At 36.5% G+C, this 23650-nt stretch overlaps 1 pseudogene; it reads left to right on the forward strand.

Annotated features, from left to right (window-relative positions):
• The first annotated feature begins 23243 nt into the window (after window positions 1-23243).
• On the forward strand, window positions 23244-23330 carry LOC116897618 (annotated as a pseudogene).
• The last annotated feature ends 320 nt before the right edge of the window (window positions 23331-23650 follow it).

A 23650-nucleotide genomic window follows, 5' to 3' on the forward strand; every position in this document is an offset into this window, starting at 1 on the left:
CACTGTTTCACAGAAATTGTGTTTTTGTAGCTTCTATGTCAGTTCACACCAGTGTCATCAGATCTGTGTGGCAACTGAAAATAGGAACAAAGCAACAGAGAACCTTAAGACCTAATTTAAAAAGTTATATTTGTGGGACTGAGGAGATGGGCAGTTGATAAAGTGCCTATCCTATGACCATGAGGATCTGAGCTTGGCAGGCAGTAGTAGGTACAGAAGTTGGGCTTGGTCATACCTATGATTCCCATAGGTATGAACTCTACTGCATGCTCACACACACGTGCACACACACACACACACACACACACACACATACACACACACAAACATACATTGGTATTTTATTATTATTTACATATCCACATATGGATAGGAAGGCCTAAATTGAAGGATGCAGATATCAAATTTGGAGGAAGGCAATCTATAATCTTTTATCTGCACTGTGAGGTACATATGTTTTAATCGGTAAGCCATTTCATTCACTTGAAACACACGAACCATACAAAGCACCTTCGTGACTCTCTAATTTGCTCTCCCTATTTATGAGCAAGATGTCTAGAAAAACTATTAATTTTCCCAAAGGTTTTCCTTGAATTTCCTGTTAACAGTGTTATTCCTTGGTGTCCACAAGAACCTACTGAAATGAAATCATAAATTTTTAAGGTAGTACAAAATAAAGTCATTAATAAAATCATTAAACTGTCGGGACTCCTAACTTATCAAGCACTGAACAAAGCAACATATGCCTAATATCTTCCATTTTTTATTGTATATGTGAAGAGGTGGCAAAGAAAATTGTCTATAATTTTCCTTCATGACAAAAAGGGAATTCTCACAGACACATGAATAGCGATGTGTTCCCATTTTCTTCCATTAATTCATTCATCGGAAGAAAAGAACGAAACAAAGGTTGTTTTTAAATATGCTCAACTTCTCTCTATTCTGTGGCCAAAGACAGAGTGTTTATTAAGTTGCTGAAGACTTTCTCACAGCGCCCACTGCAGCTGTACAAATGGCCCTTACCCCCTTCCCATTGACAAGTTCATTTTAAACAAAAGTTATGAACTCTCTCCCCTGAGCTCTCTCTGCACTTTGCTATAAAAATCCCCACTTACCTCCCATTTTCACCCTGGGTCACAAAGAGTTTTTATTAGATAACAAAGTACAACAAAAAGTGCCCATGAACCTTGTGGAATGCCATTTTACACAGAATATCCATCAAAGAAGCCAGCCCTCCCTGGGGGGCTTCCTGTGGTTCTGCAGCTGCCTGACACAAGACGGGTGCTTTTCACATGCATGGGTGCAGGGAAGAAGGAGCTGTGGAAACAGAAGATGGGGAGCACTCGTAATGCCTTCATTATCTGCACCTCTCAGTCAGTATGTATTAGAACCATGCGTGGATTTTTGATCACTACTCTAAATGTGAGATGTCTCCATTATCCTTTCAATATTGTATTTTTTAAGAAAAGCAAGACAGATTTTCTTCAACTAAAGTATTTTAACTTTTTAATTCCACATTTTTTTCAGTAGCAGAGATCACTGTGGATGCATGATATCTGAGACCATTGAACAAAGCATCCTTCCACATTTCATTCCAGTTTTTTGTTGTGCTAGCTGACATATATGATTCCTACAAATAACTCATTGTGTGTGAGACACCAGGCTCTCTCACTGGCTCAATGAAATATTCTCGAGGTCGGGACCATCTCTAATTTACTATTGGTTTACTCTTGCTTAGGAAGAAGGACATATAAGAGTTAATAAGTTGTCAGTTGACTTAGGAAGAGTTCAAAGTTAACCCATCACATGCTTCTGTCCTTTCCTTTCTAATTTGCTTTTCTTTGTTTTTTTTCCTACTTCTGATAGTACGTCATTATTTTCCAGCCATCTAGGCTAGCAATCTCTAAGCCATCTCTGATAAGATAGCTTCCTTCAACCATTTTGCCAAATAGATGTCAATTTCTGTGCACTTGGAACAGAAGTGAGTCATTTCGGTCCTCACTGCCAACATCCTAATGTAGACCTTCATCAATGACTGAGTTTGATGGAAGAAGATAACTGTCTTAAATGCTGGACTACTAAAGCAGGGTACCTGAAAGGGCTCTTTCACTTGGTTCTGTCATCTAGGAATAACAACCTACCCAGTTTAATGCCCAAGGCAAGTGTGTTAGGAACTTACCCTATAAGGTTGCATGAACTCATAAGAGTAGAGTCTCATTAGGCTTTGAGGAATGTGCCTACGAGTTCATCCATGTTCTCCTATACATTACACATAAATATCTCATTAACACACAGTTAGGTGGCCTTGCCGAAAAGCCAGGAAGATTTGCCTCAAAAGAAACTAAGCATGGCTAGTTCCCTGGCCTCAGATTTCAAGAATGAAGCAAAAGCAAGGGGAGCTCATCTATGTTGACTATGGTAGCTTGGTTGTTAAGACCAGTACATTTGCCTGAAATTACTCAAGCAGGAAAAAATTGGACCTCTTTATTTCAACCTGTTAAGAATATACAGTTACTTTTAACTATATGTTGTCAAGATATTCAACCCTAGCAGAATCGTGCAATTAGCATTGCTAAATGACACAATTGTTTCAAGGTTTTTCAAACAAAAGTTATTAGAAGAACACAATCTAAGTGCTCCTAGATGTTATAAATATAGTAAAATGTCATTGAAGAGAACACATATATCACACAATCCAGGTCCCTAATATATCCCTTAAGTTGCATCTATAGTAAAATGAGGAGTTACAGAAATGAACTGTAAGTCAGAAACTTTTCTTTATGACTCATTTCTCTGAAAGATTACTTCACGTTATCAGCAATCTTCTAGAACCAAGACTTTATGTTCCATGGTGTTCTATACCACAATTATTGTTAAATGGGACAAGGAAAATGACATTGATGAAAGTGTCAAAATAAAGATATGATTTCTTCCAGGAACACTTAAGACCAATTCTCCAGTGAATTCCTTTGGTGGTTAATTAAAACTAGTACTATTAAAACCACACAAGACAGAAATATGCACCTTGCCATTTAGATCAGTTCCACGTTCCAGGAATATCCAAGCATTTGATATTGTGACATGATCTTGACATGTTCAAATATGTTAGATTCATTCATAGTCATTGCCCACAGATCATAAGTTGGACATTCTGCTATGTGTTGACATTTAGACAAACGATTGGGCTTTATACAATGAGTTGCAGTGTGGTTGTTTGGAAAGGCATAAACAGTGTTGACTTTAGAATACTGTATCCTTAATATCAGGATATTCTTCATGGCATGACTTTAAGGAAACATTTCTGATAGATAAAAATGTCTCTGTTCCCACTAATGCATACATTAAGTATAGCTATTTGGAGGGATACAGATATTTCAAATATTCAAATTTTCTAAAAGTTTTAGGTAGAACACAGCTTCAACAGATTTTGAAAATCACAAATAAGGAATCTTTAATTTTATGTTTGAAAGAACAGTATAGGCTACCCAAGCCCTTGTCCCTTAGAGCAGAAAATCCCTTCTATTGTCTTCCTTTGTGTCTAGAACTACATGAATCTTATGATCAATTCAATAAGCCTAAAATTGTGCCCAGAACTTTATAAATATTTCTAAATAAAGATTTCTAATATCAATAAATAAAACTGATGATGTAATTAAGAAAAAAGAGAGATTAAGTGCCACCATTTAGTTGGCCATTACCATTATTGTAAGTACATTGCAATGCCTAAGAAGTCCAGTATAAAATAACAATAGTATTGTAATAAAGGATGGTTTTTGTCACATCCAGATACTCTTTTCACCATCACTGGGGCAGGAAAAGAAGACAGAGGGAAGGCTCATGTGCTGCTCGCTGTAGTCAAATCACGTGACTCTTCATAGTCTCTCCCTTGTTCTTGTTATCTTTGCAACAGCCGAAATAAAACCCAGATTTTCAAGTCCAGGTCTTGACGATTACATTAGATCTGTATTGTCCACGTTGTTGTCTGCCACTCCTGCATCATTAAGGCAACGGGCATCATTCAGGACTCTATAAGCACAGTCTGGGGCAGCTCCTAAAAGATCAGCAATTTTCATATAATATTCAAATTCCGGTGGAGCAAGATTCATCATCTTAAATTGACACCAATGTTTCCTTGTTTAGGTATTTCTCAGAGTAACAAGTGTTACAAGAGCAACAAAATTGCCGCTTCTTATTGAATGCTTACCACTTGTCAAGAATCGGCAGATATTAGAAATCATTTCAGGTATTATCACATTTAGTTCACAAGTTAATTGTGTTACTATTAAATTTCTCTTGCTGTATATCGCCAGAAATTCACTGACTTAAAATGATACTTGTTTACTTTATTAGCAATCTGGAGGTGAAATGTCTAACCTGGCTCCATGGGGCTTTTTAAATTAGGGTCCTGGGAGGCTGAAATCAAGTGTCTGATGAGGTAACATCCTATCTGCAGTTTTGTGGACTCACATATATAAGTCCGTCATCGTTTGATCAACTTCAAGTCTTGTTGGTGTGGTGCTGTGCTTTCCCTGTCACTTCTGGCTGTTGACAGAAGTCATTCTTACCCCCCACATTGCTTATTGTGACCTCCCACTTGTTTGTTGTGACATCCTCTAGCTCTAATGCCAGCAATGGCGGAACAGATCTCTCTCTTACTCAGATTCTCTTGCCTCTAATAGTGGGAGAAAACTTTCTCCACATAGGTTTCATAAATGGATTCCTTGCATCTTCCATTTGGGAAACATGTCTGAAATACTTGGACTGCTGTCTCCTTGTCTCCCTGGACTCCACCCACTTGCAAAAATAGAGATGCAAAGGTTGCCAAGGACATGCGAAGATGAGAGTCACAGGGCTCATCCCTCAAACATCATCAACATAGGAGAAGTCTGTTGTCATTTTTCCTCCAACAAGGCAAAAAACACAGTTAGAATATAAATATTTTGCTGTTCTTTCATTTACATTGTGAGTAAATTTCTCCTTCAACCTTGCTTATATGCTCATGAGGTTATATTTTTGTACATACACGGCCATTTAGAAAGTCTCTGGAATGTATGTAAAAGTGTTTCCTGGGCTAAATATATTCTTTTCCTCTATAATATATTTATACCAAAGGGTGGTATAACGTTTTCTTAGGAAAAATCATTTATGGATCCCTTCTTTCCCACTCCAGAGTCTCCTGACTGTTGGAAATGTATAGGTCTGATTGCTTCTGTCTCTGACTCCCTATAGCTGCTTTGCACTGGATGAATTTGGTGTAAAAATGAAGAGTTCCTTTCCATCTATGCTTTGGGTTATTTTGTGAGAAACTTTTATTTCCTGCATATTTAAACATAGGAAGAAAAATTCAAAGTAAACTTGGAATTAGTGGAAGTAACTAAATATTTCAGATAATGCCATTTTAGTTACCAAGAATTCAGTTTTGTCAATAACTCTTCAAAATTTTTAAATGTTCCACTTATTTAAAAAATTCGAGTTCAATAAAATTTTATTTGTGGTAGAATGCGAATTAGAAAAATGGCTGTCGCCATAACAATAAGAGACCTATATCACCAAGTGATCATACTTGTGCTTATTTTTGAAATAGGATTGAGGCACAATGATTTTAAATCTTTAAATATTTAGCTTTAAAATTTAGCCAGTAGGACAATTCAAAAGTCCAAACACCATTCTATTATTGGACTGAAAGCAAGGAAGCTAGGCTATGGTAAATATGTCTTTGAAAGAAAAAGTAGGACCCAGGTAATTCCCTTTTTCTCTTTCAATTTTTCTGATATCATCAGGTTTTACCATAGTGTCCTACTCTGAAGTTCTGGCTTGCCACAGTCCTCCAGTGAAATGACGAAGCCATCATAGATGAAAACCTTGGAAACTGTAAGATCCAATCAATCGATTCTCTCCCAACATTGATACATCACGGGTTTTGTTACACTGACGGAGAGTCTGTGCAATACATTCACAGTAATGTTCATAGTTATCTGCTTTGAGTTGATAAATATGATAAATTACAGGCAGAGAGCTGAAATAAAAAGAGCTGAGCACTTGCATGTTGACTCTGCAGGAGCCTGCATTTCAATTAAATCATTAGACAACGTAAACAAGGCGAAATAAACGACATTCCTTCAAGAGAATACAGAGTAAGAAATTCCCAGTTGTTCATTTTCTTTTCCTGTCAAATAAGGAAGAAGTGACCTCCATATAAATAAAACATTAAAATTATGTGATAATCTGGCCCAAACTTGTCTGCTAGGTTGATTTTACTTGAGCGCCTATATCTGATTTGATTTCTTTCAGTTCAATTTCTTTGAGGTTGGCCATGAGTTTTCTAAGCCTTCCCTTCCTCATCTGCACTTCTTATTTACAAAATGAATTTAGCCCTACCATCCTGGGATGCGTGAGAAAACTGATGGGATTTCAGGAACAGATTAGGAAGTCTACATTTCTTGATGATAGGAAAACTGAATTACTCTTTAAAGAAAGTCATAGATTGTTTACTCTATAGCATCTCACATAAGAATGGACTCTAAACTTAATGATTTCCAGGAGAAATTATTAAATTAGCGCAATAAAGCCATCAGCTTAAGAGTTCTATAATAGACAGCATAGTCTGCCTTTATATAAACTCCAAAACTGTTGTGTGCACCATTTTAAAAAAACCTGTTTCACCGAAGCAATAAACCAGGCACTGATTACAGGGGATGCTAACACAGAGTCGCACAGCTCCCTATCAATTTGAGAAGGCTTTTCTGAAACAGAAGCATCCAGTTAACTGCAACAGTGGTATTAAGAACCAACATGATCTTTGATGTTACAAAATGAGATATGAATTTATATTCCATTTATTCGGTTTCACGAAATGTTCTTCAAAGTGCTTCTACTGTATCATTGCTTTGCTTTGAAGTGGTTTGTGACCCACATGAAGTAATTATTACCATGGCAGGTTTCCAGATCGCTAGATATTGGAAACTAAAACCCCACATATGAGGCGAGCAGTCCCTGAACACCTTTATTATTCACGTTGGAATCAATGATATATTATTTAGTTACCGTAGCTTATAAAACCATCTGGTTTGTTCTGGTTTGAACAAAGAAACTCATTTTTTCCCTCTTCCTCAGCTCTCCCTGGCTATAAGAGAGTTTTTGTTAAGATCATGTCAACACATCTTTTATAAATTCAATATAGAAACAGATAGAGCGTCAGCTAAAGACTCAGAGGGGGGTACTTTGAATGGACAGGGATTTACAGGTGGTTAGGAGGGAAGAAGGGCAGATCCATAAAGTGTCAGCAAAGATCACAGATGATTCCTTTGGCTATGAGGGAATGGGACCCATTGGGGTCTTTGCTCAGATCCTGGGAGTTTTATTTACAGTGCTAGAGAGTTTTATTTGAAACTCCAAAGATGAATTACACAGAAAAGTAGCACAAAGTGGTTTGAGTTGACATTATTTCTTTAGATTCATTACAACTCTGAGTTTACAAACCTATATATAATAAGAAAAATTTCTATAAGCAATATGTTGGAAACACATTTCAGACCACAGTGCAGAGAAAGTAAATATATGAATTGACTTGGCATGTTCTTGATCAAATATATTGTTTTGAAAACAATATAAAAGAAAAGAAAAAAGTAGTAACAGCATTTTTACTTCTGGACAATATGCACAGTGCTGACCAGAGTCTTGATTCTCCTGACACAACATTTACCAATGTGAATGTGGTAAAAGTCACATCAGGAAAACTAAACCTATGGCTGTATGGATCTGCTTCTCTCATATACAGTGAAAAATTGTCCTCAAGTGATGTTTATGACAATGGCCAGGTTTAAAAGAACTTTAAATATTTTAATAGTATATAGGAAAAAATGACATATTATTTTCTACAAAGTATGCTTAAAACGTATAATTCCCACAGATGTATTTTATCTTAAATAAATAACTTTTATATATAATACTATATTTTGATAACATTTTTACCCTTCAGAATTTTAACAAATGTATTTTTTAATGATTTTACTTTTAATTGATGTATTTCTACAGTCAACACTAATTCCCACCTAATCTTTATCTTATACAATTTTTAAGCCATTTTAGCCTGCTTAATAACGGGTGTTGATTGTAAGACGTTATACTTTAAAAAAAACCTACAGTTTGAAGATAGACAACACAATCTTTATGGAATGCTTATAATAAAATATAGTTGTAAATTTAAATGTTTAAAATGTGAATATATGTAAAACAGGAATGGAAGTTAATTTAGATTTCTACCCCAAACCTTCATCACTAAAAGTAGACCTATTCTTTATTGATTCATTACATAGATTATAAACTCAAAGTATATGATTGAATTTGTTTTCCTTAAATTACACTTTATGGAATGCAATGTGGTAACTCAATACATATAGGTGGCAGATACTAAACCATATGAGCAGCTTACATTTTGAGGCTCTGTCTTGGGCTCTCTCTTATTTATTTATTTTTTGTCATGTTTACTTGTAAGGATATCAGCTACAGAAGAGCACTGATGACAAAGAACTTATATCTTTTTCCTACAAGCAGTGAGGACATGCACCTGGCAGCTTACAGATGAGGAAACTCAGGGCTAGGTTAAAATAGAGAGGAATGCTCTTTTGGACAGCAGTTCACAAACATCCACTTAGATTAATGGAGATCTTCTCTCCTACAATACATACCGACCAGTGTGTCTCTCCTACCACTCCTACAGCTCCCCCCAGTGACTTCCCTTTTCCACCAAACCAACTTCCCTTCATTTCTTCTTCAGAAAAGAGAAGATCCAGAGAAGATAGCGAAACAGGACAAAACTTGAAACAAGAAGACAAGAAGTCTATAGAGGCTGGATAAGGCAACCACAGAAGAGAGAGAGAGTCTAAAGTTCGGGCAAAAGAGTCAATGATGCAGCTGTTCCCCCTGTTAGGAATCAATTACCTTTTACAGTGACACGCAGAGTGTTGGACCATTGGCAGGGTGCAGAGCCGGTCACCTGGAAAATGTGCTGCAGGGATTGAAAGGAATCAAGACTTTTCTTCCCTTTATCTGAGTAGATTTCAGGATCACCATGTCTCAGTATCTACACTGTGCCTGGCTTGAGAAGATGAGTGTCTGTAGAGGTTCACTTATACTTATTTCATCAACGAACTTTAAATACACGTGGAGAGATGAGAACAGATATGGGGCCATAAGTTTCATCGTCTTGAGCTCAAGCAAACAAACTATATTTTAATAGCTGGAGTTAGGAGCCTCATCTCCAAAACCTGCTTGAAGTAGTGAAATGTTGGATCTGCACTCTGTGTAAGGTGAGGTTAGGCTGTAGGAAGCTTTGGGAATGAATCAACTATTCATGTGCACGGGTCATGAATCTATAGGAAAGAGTAATAGTATTGACTCAATATAGTAAAACCAGGTCCCAAGTCTTACACTCTTACATTAGACTCGTTGACCAGTTCCTACAGAAAAGAACATGGTGTAAGAAACTATGAATTTTGACATTGTTTACAAAAGAGTTCAACTCCTGCCTTAGTGCTCTTTCCCCCTTCTTTGTTAGACCTACCCTGAAACAGGCCTACTCTGTTGCAAAAAGCCCTATGAAGAAGAAAATTTATATGAAACTCTGTTCAATACTCATTAGCAATATGAAGACTGTTCATGTATGCATTTACAGTGGACAATCCTCGAGTGATCTCTTAAAACACGATTCTACACGATATCTTGGCTACAAACTTACTAATGGCCATGAGACACAAGGACTTAACCTATCCATTAAGTCTTCCCTGGACCAAAGAAGTTTTTAATTCATTATAAGAAAAAGAAACTCAAAAACACATGAAAAGAAGACCATTCTATACAAAGCTAATGACTGCTGCCAGATTCTTGGGCTCCTTATTATATGGGGTGTACATAAAAAAGGATGTTGTGGCTTTTTTTCATAGGCACCAGGAGAATGAAAGGACTGTAAGAAGTGACATAGATCTGAAAGAGGATGGTTTATTTAAAGCTCTAAAGACCATGGGTAGGAATTTGACACTTCATAGTGTTTGGTGGTTGTCATTGATAAATAAGGAGCAGAAGAGGAATTTGTCTGAAATGTCTAGTTTTGTTTTTTTTTTTTTCTGTTTTAGAGGATGAACTAGGTATGGAAGGAAACACATAGAAAGGGACAGTTGATATAGTGACCCTTTAGAAATGTGTTGTATTAGTCTTATGGAGACTGATGAAATGGTATTGGCAGAGATACAGAAAGGCTCAAACTTTATTTTATGGTCATGCCAAAGGCATTCGCTGACAGAATGGATGGACAGAATGATCACAAAAATCGTTGACTATAGCTATTACATAGAAAGCTCATTTTATGTTTATTTTTGAGAATATTTTAATTAAGCATTTATCCCTCTCCAATTCTAACTCCAAACCTCCCCAGACACTCATTCCTTCTTTAAACTCGTGGTCTCTTTCTATCAGTTGTTATTACATGCATATATGTATTTGTATATACGTATTTATTTCCCAATAAACATTGATCCCATATAATGTTAATTCATTTAACTTAAATTACACAGACATAGACCTAACTAGGTCAAAGATTTTATATTATATTTTTAAGTTTACCCAATTCTTAACTTATAAAGTTTGCTTTCATATATGATAATACTTGTTTATATATTAAATATCATTTATTCTGATACCTGTAGGTTTTTGGCCATACCTTTCCTGAACTTATAGAAAATTTCTCCTGAAAAAGGAAAGCAGTAATTAAAAATAAAAAATAATTATAAACACTTTCTGTAACTTAAAGTAATTAGGAATACATAAAGAAAATAAGACAGCTAAAGAAAATGTTTTTTGTTGACACACTGGCCTCCTCGAATGAGAATTTGGTTGTCACCATTTCTTTCCATACTACGAGTTTTCTCAACATTGTCAACTGGCTCTATGCTATTAGAATTCAGTCTTCAGAAACTAAAGCCAGGTGTTAGCAATAACCTTTGATAAAAATAAAATTAATAAGCACCCTTAAAACTATTGACTCTGACTTAATAATCTCCATACAGAGTGATTTCTTCTACCTTTTCCACATTGAATGCTTTCAGCCAGACATAGACTATGTAGTTTATATCCTTTAGAAATTTTCACTTGAATCCATATGTGACATTTGTCCACATTCCTAATTAGCATGAGGGTTTCAACATGGATGATGGGAGAGCCAAACATCTGCTACTGGGCTGTCTGAGCACTTAATCATGAGCTTTCAAAGACTCCAACTCAATTTACATATGCCACTGCTCGGCGGTGGGACCGAGTACTTTCAGATGTCTCCGCCTCATTTGGTGTCAAATCCCCCAGGTCTGTATCACTCAGATGCTCACCATCAGGACTTAAAGTGCAATCGAGAGAGATGATTCAACTGATTCCTGCCCTTGCAACTTCAATTTTTGACAAAAGTAGGAACAAATCCCTGTGTTTTGTTTCTTCTTTGAAAAAGTCCTCCAGGACTCTAATCTTGTGGGAAGAGTATTCTTCACAACTAGCATGCTTTCCGGTGTATGAGCAATGACCAACGGCCGACGGTTTAGAAAACACATTAGGATATCAGCCAAAGAAGATTTCCTTCGGTTTTTCTATTGAATCCTACAGGTGAACTAAGTTTCTCCGTGGTACAATGTGTTTCTTTACAGGAGCTCCATGTTTGTTTCAAAATGTCATTCAGCTTGTGTTCATTCACTAAGTCCATTCATCCTACTAAGAGATGTGGAACCAAATATTTGGGATTGGTTTTTCATACACAAAATACTTACAAACATTGAAGCACTATGCAAAAGAGAAATATTAGCTGTAAAATTTAATTAAAGGTAATTAAATTACTTCTGTATAGTGTTGCTTGAAGGTAAAGCTGATATTTTTACAATGATACCTTTTAATAGTGAGTCTTCTTTAAGTGTATCATTCACAAAAGAAGAAAGGAGATTCCGATGAGTTTTTGAAACTTCTGAAAAAACATTTCAACTATTAAATCCAGGTTGTTCTAACTAATTAGTTTATATATTTTGCAAATATTTTTGTATTTCTATGAAAGTCACTGAATGTTTGCAATAGAATAAATAACATGAATATGGATGAATTGTAAACAATATAAATTGCAAATGATAAAAGTATATAAACCATGGATCTTGAAAATGTTAAATTGCCAATAATTGAACTGCATGAGAAAATTAAGTATAAAATTTAATTAAAGGTAATTAAATTGCTTCTGTATTGTGATGCTTGAAGGTAAAGCTGATATATTTACAATGATACTTTTTTAATAGTGAATCTTCATTAAGTGTATCATTCACAAAAGAGATTATATATTAACTATTTTCTTTAGTGTATGGTAATTTCTTCATTAGTAATATACAAGTAGGTTATCAATAATAAATTATGTATATAATTATCAGTGAAATACAATGCACTTGGTGTATTTAATTATTCTAAAAGACCTATCTAAATATATAATGCCAAACTTATTTTGCATATATATTAGAATATGTTGATTTCTTAACTGAACCCCAGTAAGTTATTATATTTGTGTGATGCAGAAAAGTACTTATATTGTCTCAGGCTAGAAAACATAAAATAAAAAGAATCTATTATTACTTTTATTCTTTGTCATAATATTTATACTCTGGTCCACTGAAAATTTTCACTATTGTATAGATTCCTTTAAATTGCATCACATTTGTATTTTCTAAACGAGATTGGCAAAAATCCTCACATATAGACTCTAAAATATAAAAATTCTACAAGTCTCATTTTTATATATGTATATATGCATGTATATATACAGATATATTGATATACATATGTTTTAGTATCTAAGTTTCTCCCTTTATATATATAAACATATACATACATACACACATGCTTTGTTTAAAACATCAGAATAAAGTACCAATACACTACTAATTGCCATCTAAATATATTTCATGGAAGTAAAGTTCGTACTACTGTTTTTATCATCTAAACCCTCAAGCATTTCTAACCTTACTCCTTTTCAGTACTGGTGATGGCTATGTCAATGGCCACTTACCATAATTCAAGAGGGATGAAATCTACAAGGGGCTCCACACTGGTTCTTCTGTCTACAAAGTCAACTCTGCCTTACCCCTTGTTCTCACAGCTTATTTTCAGATATTTCACCCATGAGTGCTTTGCACCAACATCTCTGTCTTTATAAAAAAACTTCAAACCAAATGCTTTGACTTTCTTCTAACGTCATATATATATATATATATATATATATATATATATATATATATATATATATGAAAATTCTCTCTTACCCTAAATATATGAAACCACCTCCTTTTTAAAAAACTTACTTTTAGGGCTGGAGAGATGGCTCAGAGTTTAAGAGCACTGGTTGCCCTTCCAGAGGTCCTTGAGTTCAATTCCCAGCAACCACATGGTGGCTCACAACCATCTATAGTGGGTTCTGATGCCCTCTTCTGGTGTGTCTGAAGACAGCTACAGTGTACTCATATACATAAAATAAATAAGCAATTCTTTTAAAAAAACTTACTTTTACATAAAGCTTTATTTTTTATTATTCTTTAAGCTTTTAAAAATGGTACTACAGTTACTGGATTCCTAGTGTTCAATTTGTTGAATTTTATGAGCAGGCAAGAAACACACTAGAGGTTATCTGTGATACATAACGCATCAGTTTCATGCAATTATTCCACACTGCATTCACAGTGTGGGTTTTTCTAAATAAAATGTTTGAAACTGTCAATCTTCATTTGTTAATCTATTATAACAACCTGATTTACATTGTATACACCAAATAAACTATAGAATGTGAAGTTTTACCTTCAACTGAATGACCTTTCTATAAATACTCATAATCCATTAAAATCATGAGAATTTACTCAAATCCTTTTAGATCAAATAATGTGATCAAATAATGAAGAGAAAAGGGTCTGCATTTTTGTCTTGAATTATATTCATAATAAGAATTGAATCATTGACTAAAATATTTATGTATTAGAACCATGGTTCACTGTTCGGAAACACTTAATCTTTGCAGCAACATTAACTTCTTAACTGTGCTTTCTTTGGAAGAATTCCTAAGGAGTCTGAAAAGTGAGGTCTGTGGGCTCAGTGCCAGGTACATGCTTCAATCTGCACAGTTCTCCTGGAAGACCGATAGTCTTTAGAAAGCTAACCATTGAAGAACCTGGAGTAAATAAACGGACTTTGCTTTGTTATTTTCGTTCCCAGGACTAATGAGAAATGCTGCACTGTTAGGATAATGGACACAGAGGTTTGCAACACTTCATTCAATGCTTCCCTGCTACCCAAATTAAAGGCAGATAACTTTGAGGACAAGGACTTTAGATTGCACGATGTGTTTGACGGATTACATGTAGTCGCAGATATTTTATAATGGCCTGTGATGGGAAGGTCGGTGCTACATCATGAATGCATTTGAAGAGCAAACCTCTAAAGTGGTTAGGGAAACCACATTAGAGATTTAAGTTAGGATAGTAATCCTTTCAAGGCTGGCAAGTTCTCAGTCATTTGTTCCCAAGTTTTATGAGTAGCCTATGCCACAAATCTTTCTACTTGGCTGTGAGAAGAATGACAGCTTTTTTTCAAGAGGCCATGTGTCTTCGTCTAATTCTGAAAGGACTATTTTCCAGGATACACGAAATTAAAAGTTTTACAGAATTCAGGAGCCAAAGATTAGGTAACAGAACTGGGCGCAGTGGGAAGTTGACAAGCATCTTACATAGGAAGAGTACCTAATAGCGCTAAACGCTAGAGTTCGTTCCTCAAGAACCCTGTGTCAGACTGTCGTTACTGGGCCTTGATAAGGGAGGGATGAACACTTCCATTTGGGCTGATATTGATAAAATGCCACAGCATGTTTGCTCCTTGCCCTCTGAAACATGGCCTTTATTTGTAGCACATGTTTCAGATTAATAATCTTATTTTGAGGTGCTATTATATGTATTACGTGAATTAGCACCTGTTAGCCTGTAGAGTTATAAAGTTGGAAAGGGAGGTAACATGGTTATCTTAAGCAAATTGTATCCATGTGTCAGAAAATTCTTACGTCTACATCCACACCACTTGCATCTGTGTGTCATAGAGAACCAGCCACTGTGGCAAAAGCCCCTCTACCTTTCTTGCCAAAAAGATCAATTTGAGCTCTCTATTCCTCTATAATATATAAGTTAGGGAGTCCTCTGAGGTATCTCTTCACACCTACTACCTTTTCTAACTGGGTCTCCAACCATCTGTCTGTTACTAATATAATTTCCTTCTAAAAATGAGTTGATCTACACTAATTTTATCATTACCAGTGACATTTTTAAGTTTTTCAAAATGCTATCGTGTCCATTGTAAGTCAATGTCATCATTTTAGAACTGCACTTCTATGTCAGAACAGAGCGCTAACACTCAGAGCAGATCAATTATTCCTTCCCCACTTCATATACTACACTGTACATTGTTAATTTACTGTGCATTTTATGCTTAACATCAGATAAAAAAGTGTTCTTTCTGGTATAACCTGAATCCTGAACTGGAAAGTGAACATTCTATTTGGCCTGCACATCAGCAGAGAAGAACTAGTAATGAATTAACATATCAACCTAAGCGTGGTCACAGGTTTCAGTAAAGCTCACCGCACTTTAATTGAGTGACCATAATGGGTCGTTTACGTTCTGTCAATCCCAGTCCTCTCATTTGTAAAAGGAAGCTATGGCTTGACAGTTATATGTGGCATCTGGCACGAAGGAAGATTTAAAGGGCAGTGTGAACCCTTGGTGCTTAGTAAACTCAGAAAATATTGCATGACATGGTGTTCAGGAGAATTAATGGCCATCTTTCTGTAAGTAATAAAATTTAAAGTAATCACATTAAAAAGGACCTAAGGTTTTACTTTAGCTTGTTTCAGACCTGGGTCATAACTACAGCAGGTCCATGTACATTTTCCATGGGGTCTGCTTAAATTACACGAGGTTCTGTTTCCTTCAAAGAAACAGAAACAGTAGGAAGAGTCAAGATGTCAGTCTAAGACTTGAAACTGATTTCCTTAGCACATATATTGTTTTGAATGTTAAAAGGTAAATTTAAAATATTTAGATGATATTTTCTAGTTCTATCCATTTGCCTACAAAACTCATGCTGTCCTTGTTCTTAATAGTTGAGTAGTAGTATTTCACTGTCTAAATGAACCACGTTTTCTGCATCCATTCTTCCGTTGTAGGGCATCTGGGCTGTTTCCAGCTTAAGGCTGCTGTGAAAGTCGTGGAACATGCACTCGTGTGGCGTGATAGGGCGTCTCTTGGGTATACGCCCAAGGTTTCTTCATGAGTGAGGTAACTCAGATCCAAAAGGATGTGCATGGTATGTACTCACTAAAAAGTGGATATTAGACAAAAAGTGCAGAATATCCGGGACACAATCCACAGGACTCAAGAAGGGTAACAAACCGAAGGATGGAAGTGAGGATACTTCAATCTCACTTGGGAGCAAGAAGAAAGCAATTATGGGAAGTAGAGGGAGGGGAGACTTGGGTAGGAGAGGGGACAGAGAGGGGCAGGGAGAAACATGATCAGGTAGTTGAGGGGGGCAGGACTGAAGCCCTGAGGACCAGCAGAAAGAATGGAAGCAGGCAGCCTAGGGAGTCAGGAGGTAGGAGGACCCTCTAGAAAGTACCGGAGACCAGGGAGGTGAGAGACTCTCAGAACTCAAAGTAAGGGACCTTGGATGTATTGCTCTATAGTGGATAGAACTTCTAAAGTCTGCTTTAATAGAGGGACAGGACATCAAGTGGAGGGATGGGGTTGCCATCCTACTGTCAAAATCTCTGACCCAGAATTATTCTTGTCTGAAGGAACTTTAGGGAAGAAAATAGAGGAGCATGAGAGAACAGAAATCCAGTGCAGGCCCAAATTGGGATCCAGCTCCAAGGGAGGCCTGGGGCCCTGACACTGTTACTGATGCTGCGGTGAGCTTCCAGACAGGAGCCTAGTATGGCTGCTCTCAGCAAGGCACAAGCAACCAAAGGAGTCAGATGCAGATAGTAACACCCAACTAATAGACAGAAGCCGGGGACCCCAGTGGATAAATTGGAGAAAATCTGGAAGAAGCTGAAGAGTAGGGTGGCGGAAGTCCAGCAGTCTCAACTGACCTGGACCCCCGAGATCCCTCAGACACTGAGTTACCAACCAGGAAGCATACGACAGCTGATAGGAGGCCCTGACACATATACAGGAGAGGACCACCTGGTCTGGTCTCAAAGAGAGAAAATGCGCCTAACCCTTGAGAAACTTGAGGCCCCATGGAGTAAGAAGGCCTGATGAGGTAAGGGTCAGGAGGTGGGGACATCCTCTTGGAAACTGGGGGTGGGAGGTATGAGTTGGGGAGCAGTCAGGGGTCATAGAGGGAGGGGGATAAAGTCTGGACTTTAATTTTTTTAAAAAAAAATTAAAAAGTTATTTTTAAAATAAATAAAATAGTTAGATGAAAAGAATGGAGAAGCAAGGAGATGTCAGTGAACTCCAAAGGCTCACCATCCAAAGTTCCTTCCTGTCACTTCTGGAGTGTGCTTCAGACATTCATGGCTAACTTGGGAACTATGTCTTTCCCATGGAAATTCCTTTTACACTAGAAATATTATGCCACGCACCTCTTTCTCCATTGTGCTAAAACTGAAGAGACGGAGACATGTGGATGAGTGCACTGGGTTTCAGGATTTTAGAAACATAATTTTTGTCATTAAATCAACAAATCTATTTCAAAATACCATTTAAGCCTAAACAGTTGACTATCTAGTGGGACGAAAGTCACCAGTATGCATTGATACATGACTGGAAGTCCTCACAGGTTTGTAAATTCTCCTACTTTTAGTAATTCAGTCTTCCAAATATAACCCTTGTTCTCTTAAGCAGTATTTGCTCATTTCAACAAATGGTAAAATCAAGAACATTTGAGCAGTTCTATGAAATTTACCAAAATCCTAGCAAATTCTCAGTTACCTATAGAAAGTTAATACAACAATTCCTAAGGATACAGTTTGGTATAACTAAAATTAAAGAAGCACATTCTTTTGCAAACTTGGGTGCCGATCTGTTTGGTGCATGGTTGTTAAGAATTGAAATGTCCTTTTGGTGAGTTTTTACTTTGGTGAGCATGTTCTATCCTTCTTTATGTTTTTGATTTATTTTACTTTGAAGTCTTATTTGTTAAATAGCAAAATGACTACACAAGCTTTTTTCTTAGGTCCATTTGCTTGAGAATATTTTCCCACTCTTTACCATGGGGTAATATTTATCCTTGAGGTTGAGGTCTGTTTCTTGGATGCAGTGGAAAGGAAGACTATAGTTTGATTGGGGAATTGAGACCATTAATAATGAAAGATGTCAATGACCAATGATTATTGATTCCTGTTATTTTGTTGTTGCTGATAGTAATAGTAGTAGTAGTAGAAGTAGTAGTAGAAGTAGTAGTAGTAGTAGTAGTAGTAGTAGTAGTAGTAGTAGTAAAAGGAGGAGGAGGAAGAGAAGGAAGAGGAAGAGAAAGAGGAGGAGGAGAAACAATAGTATGTAGGTGTTTATGTGTATTGTATGTGTGTGTGTGTGTCTGTCTCTATGTGTGTCTCTATTTATGTGAGTTTCCTATTTTGATTTTGTTATTGTAATATTTTTAGTCCCTTGTCTTCATGTATATAGTTAACTCCTTAGGTAAAGATTCTTTTTCTAGCACCCAAAATGGCTATATTTGTAGATAGACATTGTTCAAATTTGACTTTATTATGGAATATTTAATTTTCTCTATCTATACTATACAGATATAGTCTTCTGCACTAGAAACTGTGATTTCTGAGAGCCTGTAACACATCTAGGCCGGCCCCTTCTACCTTTTAGAGTTTCCATTGAGAAGTCAGGTATATTTCTAAATAGTCTGTGTTTACATGTTACTTGGTATTTTTTCCTAGGAAGCTTTTTATAGTCTTTCTTTGTTCGGTATGTTTAGTGTTTGAATTATTATGTGGCAAAGGGACTTTCTTTTCTGGTCCAATCTATTTAGTTTTCAATATAATTTTTGAACCTTTATTGTCTTGTCCTTCTTTAGCTTAGAAAAAAATTACTTATACAATTTTGAGAAGATAATTTCTGAACCTTTGAGCTGAGTATTTTTCTCTTTTCTCTTTGCCTGTTATTTTACTGTTTATTCTTTTCATATTGCTTCAGATTTCCTGGATATTTTATGCAAGGAGTGTTAATTTGTAAAAAAAAAAAATACTACTATAGCTTAAATCACATACTGACTTTCCTATACTGAGTGAGAGACTTTAGTGCCACACTCTCACCAACGGACAGGTTATCCAGACAAAAACTTAACAGAAAAATTACTGGAGGTAACAGATAACCTAAAACAAAGGGACCTAAGAGAAGTTATCTCCAAAAGATTTCACCCAAATGAACAAAAGAGTATACCTTCTACTTGTATCTTATAAAACCTTCTACTCTGTATCTTATAAAACCTTCTACTCTGTACCTTATAAAGCCTTCTACTCTGTACCTTATAAAGCCTTCTACTCTGTACCTTACAAAACTCTCTCCACACACCTGGATACAAAGCAAAGCTCAACAGATACAAAAAAAATGAGAAGAAATCACTTCCAGCATCCTATCAGACCATCACAGATTAAACCTGAATATCTAAAACAACAGAAGTAGAAAGCTAACACTCTCATGGAAACTGAACATCTCTTTACTGAATGATTGCTGGGTAAAGGCAGATATGCAGATATAAAATAGAGACTTTCTAGAATTCAGTGAAAGTTTATCTGACACAACGAAAGTGGTGTGAAAAGTTCACAGCATTGAGTGCTACTTAAAAAGTTAGAGATCTCTCGTCCTAGCAGCTTAATAGCGCACCTAGCACACATGAAAGCCCAAAGCAAAGAGAAATAATCTCACCTGATAGGAGTAGATGGTAAGAAATAATCAAACTGAATCAATTTAATTGAACAATGTAGGATGGCATCATTATGCAGTAAAGCAGGTCCAGGATAAGGTGAAGCCTATCATTGGATGAGAAGGAATGGTAGGCGGGGAAAAGTTCTAGGAGAGAGGAGAGAGAGAGGAGAAGAAAGAAGAGAATCACGATGGACATGGAGAAATATGACCCACATCTGAGTTGTCTTGAATTGCAAAGGAAGTTGGGACGATTTCTGTAGGCAAATTTATGTTATCTAGGTGGGTGGTTTACGTCCTTATCTGTTGGTTGTGAGTTTATCGTGTGGCTGTATTGTGGATGGAGAGTTTAACATATAAATCTGATTGTTGGAGTACTTTGTTGAGTCTTGATTTTAACAGATTGTTGGGAGTTTATACCACAACTATGAGGAGGTGGATGCTAGAAATGTGAGCAGAGTCCACAGTAGGAGAGCCACGAGATAGGTAGCCTCTGTATGAAATTGGAGTGGCAGCAACTTGCCTGGTCTGAAAGTAGATGGGGGCAGAGTGGAGCCACTGAGATAAACTAAAGCTAGTTCCAATGGCCGGCAGGAGCCAGAACTAGGGAGAGAGCACAACCACCAGGGTATGCGCGGGAATCAGTTCCCCTGTTTTGTTTCTGCAGCAGAACAACACAAAGAATCACTGAAACAAAATTTTCTTTGAGAAAATTAACAAGATAGACAGACCCTTAACCAACTGAACTAAAAGGCGGAGAGAGCATATTCAAATTAACAAAATCAGAAAGGAAATGAAAACATAACAGAAGACACCAAGAAAATCCAAATAATTATAAAGACATACTTTTCAAAAGTTGTATACAACCAAACTGGAAAATCTAAAGGAAATGGATAATTTTCTTAATAGATATCACTTACCAAAATTAAATCAAGATCAGACAAACAATGTAAATTCAACCTTATCCCCTAGGGAATAAAAGCCCAAGGCCAAGTGATTTTATTATAGAATTCTGAATTCAAATAAATTCAAAATTTGAATGAAGAGTTACTCCCAACACTTTTCAAACTATTCCAAAAAATTGAATCAAAAGGAACATTGCACAATTTATTTTATGAGGTCACAGTTACTCTGATACCCAAACTATATAAAGACGCAGCAGAGAATGAGAATTACAGACAAATTTTCCTTATAAGCATGGATACAAAAATACCCAATATAATACTCACGAAATGAATCTATGAACACATAAAAAAGACCAAGTAAGCTTCATCCCAGAGTTTCAGGGATGGTTCAATATACAAAAATTAGTAAATATAATCCAACATATAGATAAACCAGAAGAAAAACAAAACACAACTATATCATTAAATGCATAAAAGGCCTTTGTAAACCCCACATCCCTTCATGATAAAAGTCCTGGAGGGATTAGGAATATAAGGGCATATCTGGATATAATAAAGGCAATTTACAATTTACAGCAATCCCATAGCTAACATCAAATAAAGTAGAGAGAAACTCAAAGCAATTACACTGAAATCTGGAATAAGACAAGTGTCTTCACTCCCTCCATATCTACTCAATATAGTACTTGAAGTTTTAGCTACAGCATAATTGAAAGCATCACTTGCAGATGCTATGAGAATATTAAAATTCTACCAAGAAACTCGTACAACTAATTAAACACTTTCTAAAAATTGCCTGAAAAAAAAAGACAACCCAACCAATCAATGAATCAAACAAATGAACATTAAAAAAAATACAAAAACAAACAAACAAAAAAAAAAAGAAAAAAATAGCCAGTAGCTCTCCTATATACAAATGAGAAATGGACTAAAACCAAAATCAGGAAATAACAGCTCTCACAATAGTCGTACATAATATAAAATATGGCGAGTGACCTCTAGCCAAGCAAGTAAAAGACTTGTACAAAAAACCTTCAAATCTTTGAAGAAAGAAATTAAAGAAACTATTAGAAGATGGAACGATCTCCCATGAGTGTGGATCAGAGTGTAAAAATGGCCGTCTTACAAAAAGCAATCTATAGATTCAATGCAATCTACATCCAAATTCCAACACATGTTTCCAAGACCTTGAAATGACACCTTTTAACTTTATATAGACAAACAAAAACCTCAGACACCTTAACAATCCTAAACTATGAAAGAATTGCTGAAGTTCCCACGATTTCTGACTTCACGTTGTACTACAGAGCGATAGCCATACAAAGCGCATGGTGTTGGAGAAACAACAGGCACTCTGATCGACAGAATCAGATTAAAGATCCAGACATAATTCCACACACAGGTGGGCACCTGAGTTTTGATAAAGAAGCCAGAAATATGCACCGGGGATATCATGTTCAACAAATGGGGCTGCTCGAACGGGGGGTCTGCATGTAGAACAATGCAAATAGATCCAAATTTGTCACCTACAAAAGTCCAGGTGTACCGAAGACCTCGACATAAAACCAGACACACTGAACCTGACAGAAAAGAATGTGGAGAAGAGCCTTTGATACAGGGGCACAGGAGAATACTTTCTGAACAGAACACCCGTAATTCAATCCCTGAGATCGACAATTAATAAACAAGACCTCATGAAACAGAAAACCTCATGGGAAAGCAAAGGACACTGTCAGTAGGACAACCTGGGAGCCTGCAAGATACAAAAATATTCTTACCGACTCTACTTCCAATAGGGGACTAATATCCGAAATGTATAAGTAAACCAAAAAAGTTAAATATTTAAAAGCATAGAATACAATTGAAAGTAAACAGACCTACATGGAGAATTCTCAATAGAGGGGTCTCAAGTCACTGAGAAATACTTAAAGAAACGCTCAACACCCTTATCCATCAAGGGAATGCAGATCAAACTGCTTTGAGATTCAATCTCACACCTGTCAGAATGTTTGTAATCAATAATACAAATGACAGCTCATGCTGGAAAAGATGTGGGAAAATGGAGTATTTCTCTATCACTAGTTGGAATGAAAACTTGTACAGTCACCGTGGAAATCAATATGGTTGTTCCTCAAAAAATGTGGAATTCATCTACTGCAGGAGTAAGGTATAGTACTCTTAGGCATACTCTCAAATGATGCTCCATTCGTCTACAAGTATACTCGTTCAAATGTGTTCATTCTGCTTTTATTCATAACAGCCAGAAGCTGGAAACAATCTGCATGTCTTTCAACAGAATGATGGATAAAGAAAACTGTGGTGCGTTATATGACAGAGTATTACTCAGCTGTTTTAGAAAGAAGACTTCCTCTTCTTTGAATGAAGGAAGCTGCTTATGCTCAGTGTTCTGAATCGTGAACATCTGAATTAGTAGCCTAATATTTCCTGAAAAAAAAAATGTAAGCCTGAAAATAACTACCAGTCTGGTACAGGAGGACTGGACAGGCCTCAGGACACATAGTATGCGTGGCATGACCGTGACTGGTGCTATAATGCCTGAGACCCTCCTGAAATCACCTCAGACACTTCGAGACCCTGTTGACACTAAGAGGAGCAAGAGTGCAGACTAGTAGACCTAGGCCTTCTGATTCCACTTAGCAAGGTGCTATATGAGCCCATGAAGATGAAGCAGATAGTGCGGAGCCTACAGGGGTTGGCAACCAGTCGTGTGCACGCATGCTCTAGCTGGTATCTCAGTATTCT

This window comes from Rattus rattus, chromosome 3, assembly GCF_011064425.1.
Source record: "Rattus rattus isolate New Zealand chromosome 3, Rrattus_CSIRO_v1, whole genome shotgun sequence".
NCBI lineage: Eukaryota > Metazoa > Chordata > Mammalia > Rodentia > Muridae > Rattus > Rattus rattus.